Raw genomic sequence first — 6137 nt, 5'->3', positions numbered from 1 at the left:
TGTAGCCTTGCCAAATTAGGCAACACCATGGTTAGCCTGTGCAGGCAGTTCTACCCCACTGTCAGAAGCTTCTTATGAATGAGATCAGAGACAAAAATTTCAGTAGGTCTTCTCACAACAAAGTGGGAACCCTAAACAGAGCCTATAACACTGGGGAGGCAAGAATTCTGGCTCATGTGAGGGCTGAGCCCCATAATTTGCCAGACTGGACATACTGTAACTCTAAACCCATTTCCAGATTAATTACACAAAATCTGCAAACCACTGTAAAATCATTTTCATCTGCAGAAAATATATTATGGTATTTCCTCTTCTTCTCAGATTCAGTGAAAGCAAATTTTCACATTCTCCTCTGAACAGACATTGCCAGGAAAACACTTTTGAATGTGATGTGTGTTATTCTCCCATAATTCAATCCTGTACTCTGAATGCCACAAGTGTCTCTGTTATTTTGTCTTTCATTAGGCTGCGAACTCAGATCAGGAACAGTGTCTCCCCATGCACTTGCAAAGTACCAGGAAAACCAATGACTGTGTGCTGTGAATGATGAATGTGAAGCTCACTTGACCGCAGACAGTGTAGGCCAAGGGCAGTTCTAAAAAACAACTGCCTGATGAAATACTTGTGTTTCTTTGTGACGCTGAGTTCAAAATGCTGTATAAGAACCAACAGCTTGAAAGAAAATAAATATTTCTATTCTTCATTTGCTTCAGGTTTAGGAGAGGGTGACCCAAGACTTCAATTAGGGTTACATCTATTCCAGAGTGAAGAACGAGCAAAGCAAATAAGCAGGCAGGCCTGGGAACAGACTTCTCAGAATGATGCAAAGATGATACACAAAAAACTTACAGGAACAATGTGTCCTAAGACACCTTCTATGTATCTTCTAATGTAGATCAAGTATAATAATGTGAGATTTTTAAATGAGTTAGTCTGATGGAGACCTTTATATTGCACATCTTTACTTCCATATTCCTTGCTCTCGGATTTCTGGTTATATACTGCTGGTTAAATGCTGCTAGCATTCTTCTTCTTGATATTTCTCTGGCTTGAATAACTTCTGCCATTACAGAATCAGTCTTGTCTGGAATAGAGGAGTCCTATTTCTATGATTTCACTATGTGTCTTTATGAAAGAAACATGTACCAGTCTTCAATTTGTTTTTGTTTCAATCTATATAGGACTTTCAGGACCCATTCCCAGATACAAATATTTGAGATTTTCAGTTCTGAATATCCTGTCTCAAAATACCCTGCAATATTAACTTAAAATTCCGTGCTTCAGTAGGAAGCCTCATGAATACCTGAATTAACTGAATACTTATAGAAAGCTGATACATGCAAAACTCATCCTATGAATTACACAAATGTTACCTAAAAGTGATCCTCACATGGTGCTTTCCCAGATTTTTACATGTATGTTACCAGTGCATCCAATGATGTGATTTACGTTGGAATGGTTTTATTGGTCAGTTTTTGCAACTTTGGTCTTTTTTCTTGATCAAAGAATTTCCATTCTTCTCCACTAGAAAACAGACACATGAAGACTGCTTCAGTGTCCTAAAGATGTATTGAATCGAGCTAACACAGTATTTTCTGGGTAAACTAAGCACGTGAAAAGTGATCTTGCTTTTTTATTTAAAATTAGACAAATGCTCATGAGCTCTGGGTCTGCTTCCAAGTTGAAGAGAAATAGTTTTATTGATTTTAGTGCTCTCGATAAATTAGGAACGTGCTGAGAAAAATGCTCCGCTCCCATGAGTTTGGAATTTATTTTCAAACTGAAGGGAATGTTTGCTGTGTTTACTGTGGTATTCAGGCACTGGGTTCCTTTCATCTTTCTCAAGATGCAGCTATATACAACTAGAGGATGCAAAGACTGTGAAGCATTTGTTGCTTTGTTTGTTTTGTTTTTGCATATACTGAAGGTTTTATTTCATCACCCACTTTCATGGAAGAATAATTCAGAATTAGTTCAAAGTAAAGGAGGCCTGAACTCCTTCCTTCCTCTAGCTCAGCAGAAACCAACATTTTTGGAAGATTTGCAGAGAAAGGAGCGCAATGAAAAATGATCCCACTGAGTCTGGAGTCCAACCTGTCATTGATGCAATCCACACAAAAAATCAAAGCCAACCTTCCACAGACATTCTTTGACTGAGATGAGCACCACATGCAGATTGAGGAGCAGACCTCGGTGATTACATTGCTCTGGTTGTGATAAAAGAAGGCAGCACTGGGAGGGATTCCCTCTGCTGGTCCTGGGGGGCCACAGTGATTCTTAGAAGGTCATCCTGCCTCTCTGGTCTGGGCTTGAGAGTGAAGGAGAGCAGTGTTGTGTAGATGAGCAAATCTATCTCATTTACCATTTCATGTTTTGAGAATGAATGAAAACAACTGAAAATCTGTCTCCACAACATTCTCATATAAATTATTTATATCAGGATTGTTTTCAGCCCATAGAGACTGCAAAGCAGTAAAGGTTCATCCGATCCCACAGGGATGGGCTGGCTGCTCTGATGGGGCACTGCCTGGGCTCAGCTCCATGCTCCCCCAGCAGCCCGTGCAGGCAGGCAGCAGCCAGTGCCTGCAGTCCATGCAGCCCCAGCACAGCACAGCCGGCGCACAGAAGGCTCAGCAGGTGCCGTTTCCCCCTCCTCCTCCTCCCAGCTCAGCACCCCGCAGTTGTCTCCACCAACTCTCCCGTGCAGCGTTAATGTGAGGGAAAACTGTGGCATCACCATGGTGCAACTCTGACTTCCCCTCATCCCTGATCAGTTCTCAGACAGGTGTCAAAAGAAACATGATTTCAGGAAAAAAGGGCATTAAGATGTCAGTATAGAGACAAACTCAACTTAGACTGTGAGCACATCTGTATATTCTTGATTATCTTTTTAAGAAAACTAAAAGAAATATTCCTGAGTGCTCCACTGGAAATAGTCAGCAAATAAGATTCAGTGTTCATGGAAGAAACCTCTATTATCTCTGAAACAAGTTAGCATAGCACGGGCAGTCAGCAGCCAGTGCTGCATTTACACACTTAGAATGAGAAAAGGAAAACCTGAAATTTCACACAGCATTGAAAAGAAAACTATTTTTGATATCTTAAGGCAGATGCTGGGTCGTGGTCTGATGTGTTGTGGTTCAGAAATAAAATAGGTCTTTAAAAGGAACAACAGCTCTCTTTTCTTTGGAGGAGAAGTTCAGTGAATCCTTTCAATTTCCAAAGGCGTAGAGGTCAGACTGCCCCGTGCCCTCACTGTGTGCTTTCTGCATGAGGCTGAGATGACTTGTGTGATCTCATAGGCATGGGCTGCTTTAAAGACTGCTTTATGCAGTACATTCTGCCTGGAAAAGCAAACTTACTTTTAGTATTCCTTCACACATGATTTTGCACAGACGGCTTCCCAGGGAGTTGAACTCAGCCTGCGCTGTGAATGGTTTGAAAAATGTCTATTATTTAAAAGTTTCATTGTTAGAACTAAACCCGAACTGTTAAGAAGGAGCCTCAGCCACAACCAAGAACAAGTTCAAACTCAACAAAAAGAATTGCTGGCCATCTCTCCCGTTCTTGTCTTTTAAAGCTACAATAACAACAGAAAAACAATAAAACACTTTCCAAGCTTGGGAGCACTTTAGCATCAGTCTTGCTGACAGGAGCACCTTCCTCAATTATATTTTCATCATCAGAGAAACTATGAGCCCACTGTAACTGGATAAAAGCCCTTCAAAATGAGAGCTTCCTTCAGTGTCTCACTCCCAATCAGAGGTGCTTCCACGTGGCAGCCTCCAGACCTCACAGTTTATAACAACACAATGACACTTAATGACATTTCTCATCGCATTTCTGTCTCACATGGGGAGTGCACCACTGGAGGGGATGCACTAGGCCATGTGTGAACTGACTGGAGAAGAACTGGAAATACGTCATCACTGTTTTGTTTAGAAAAGTACTTCTGACAAAAAATCACAGGTTTTTTGTGACTTCATAGAAAGATTTCTTTCAAAAATATGAAGTAAGACCTGCATAAAAACTTGAACAAGATAAGCATGATTTTCAGGTTAGTGAAAATCAAGCACATTAATAGACAGCTCCTGGTTTCTGCATACAGAGCTGATTTTCTCTCCGTTGTCTCACTTGAGGGAAATTGAGCAATAAATGATGGGAACCAGTGGAGAGCATCCTCCTTCCAGGGCTGCAAACTACATTTGTCTCAGTTGTGCACACAGTCTGCATTCACACTGTGGTGAGTGCTCACCTGTGAGTGTGCAGTTCAAGTGCTTGTCCGGATTTATTTCTTGGTTGTTAATGAGTATTCAGTTTAGTTGTTTACCTGAAATGCAAAAAGTAGAGATTGGAAGTTTATTGTCATGTGCAAAATTATTGAGGGTGCACTGGATAGATGCATAATGCAAGGGGCTTTGACTGGTTTGCCTACAGAGGAACCCACATTGGTGATTCTCTGAGCAGCAGCAGCAAAGCCTCACATGTGGAGGCTGACCAGATTGCAGAAGGGGAACAGGATACAAACAGTTTGAGGAGCTGCTTCACTGACATTTCCAACACTGTTTTGGTAAAGGCCTTCGCTAAGCACAGTGACCTGAGATAAGCACAGAGTCAAGTTTAACATGCCTGAGAGGAGGATCTGGAGAGGAGGATGTCAGAAGTGCTCCAGTGTTACCATGATGACTGGCTTCCCACTTGCCCCCCATTGTAGTTGCACTGCTTGGCACTGGAAGGCACCAGCCTGGAGCTCCGGCTGCAAGGCTCCGCCAAATGCAGGAAACAACAGACACCCAGAGACTGGTGAAGTACAGAAATCTGAATGCTGAATTCAGATTCAGGAAAGAATAGGTCCTGTTTCACTGGGTTACACAGCTTCTGTTGGTTAATAATATTTATTGATATCCTTGTTACCGGAAACAGAGAAGAAGAGCGATTATCTTCTGTGGAGAAACCTACACTAGGGAACCTGCTGTAGCAGGGGATTTGGTCTAGGGGATCTCGTGAGGTTCAAATGACTTCCAACCCTGTTGATCTGGGATCTCCCCTGGCTTCAGGAGGTGACTCTGGCCTTACCTCCCAGAAGTCAATACAGCCATGGCTGGGAGCCTTGTGCTGCAGGCAGCAAGGTATGCAGGTGAAGCACAGCTGGTCTGACAGCTGCCATCACGCTCCTGTCCTACAGGGCTGTCTCCTTACCTACCAGACCACTCTGTGCCTGCAGGGCTGCCTTGGTTCAACACCCACAGGCTCCCAGCCAAGCCTTTCTCTGTTGGCCTTTGAGAAATATTCCTGCCTCGTGCACATGTGATTTTGCAACATGGGGTAGACAGCAGTTGCTCCTGCTGTTTTCTCTACAGCATAAGCTCACCCAAAGGAGCCAGAGCCCATGCAGCTGAAGAGGCTGCTGCACATGTGGGCATCCTAATCATCATTGTTAGAGCCCCTTTGAGCTGCTTGGATCGAGCCATCTGGCCTTTTGCTCAGAGGACGTTCAGACCACCGGTGGCTGAGGGAGCAATCAGCAAAGGGCTGTGTGATGTCAGGTGCTGAGACTTTGACATGACCGGCACTGATCTTCAGCTTTGTTCCCTCTGTGGCATTTCAGCACTAAAATGAGTTTCTGCATATGCTGCAAATTCTTATGTTTCCTCAGGAGCAGTAGTTTTGATTTTCCATTTCTGTCCAAATGATTTTCCAGGGACAGTGTGTTTGGAACATAACCTGTGGGGTGGCACATGAGGAGCACAGCATCCATGGGAAATACCACCCCATTTTATTTTAAAGAAAGGCCCGGGCAGCTCCCACCTGCTTAGTAAAGAGCGTCCCCAGGAGCTCTGTCCAGAGATATGCCTCCAAATTGAGGCAGTGCCGTGGCTCAGTGGCCATGTGCCCACCCTGGGCAGCTGAGAAGGGTGGAGTCGGGCAGCCCATTTGTGACATCAGCAGGAATGCATTGCATCACAATGCAGGGGATGGGTTTAGGGCCACAGGCAGGCAGCGCTGCTGCATTTTTGACCTGGGCCAATGGTGAGTGCAGCAGCAGGGGAAGGTCGGGCTGGACGAGGGATGTGGTTCAAACAGCGGCCCCTGTGGGAGCACCACGGGCAGTGCTTGGAACTGTCCCTGCCAGCGCT

General features: G+C 44.1%; 1 long non-coding RNA gene across 1 annotated transcript; it reads right to left on the bottom strand.

The window, feature by feature from the left end:
* Positions 1-3198: 3198 nt before the first annotated feature.
* LOC146758233 (uncharacterized) lies at positions 3199-5874 on the bottom strand. The gene is made up of 3 exons (XR_014934904.1): positions 5809-5874; positions 4256-4330; positions 3199-3344 (listed from the first exon to the last, which is right to left on the bottom strand). It is a non-coding gene; the product is annotated as an uncharacterized LOC146758233 (long non-coding RNA).
* Between the last annotated feature and the right edge of the window lie 263 nt (positions 5875-6137).

The sequence above is a fragment of the Coturnix japonica genome, chromosome 16, assembly GCF_054131305.1.
Source record: "Coturnix japonica strain WE chromosome 16, WE-NBRP24, whole genome shotgun sequence".
In the NCBI taxonomy this organism is placed as follows: Eukaryota; Metazoa; Chordata; class Aves; order Galliformes; family Phasianidae; genus Coturnix; species Coturnix japonica.
The sequence above is the reverse complement of the archived record's forward strand: the minus strand, read 5'-3'. Positions and strand labels throughout refer to the sequence as shown.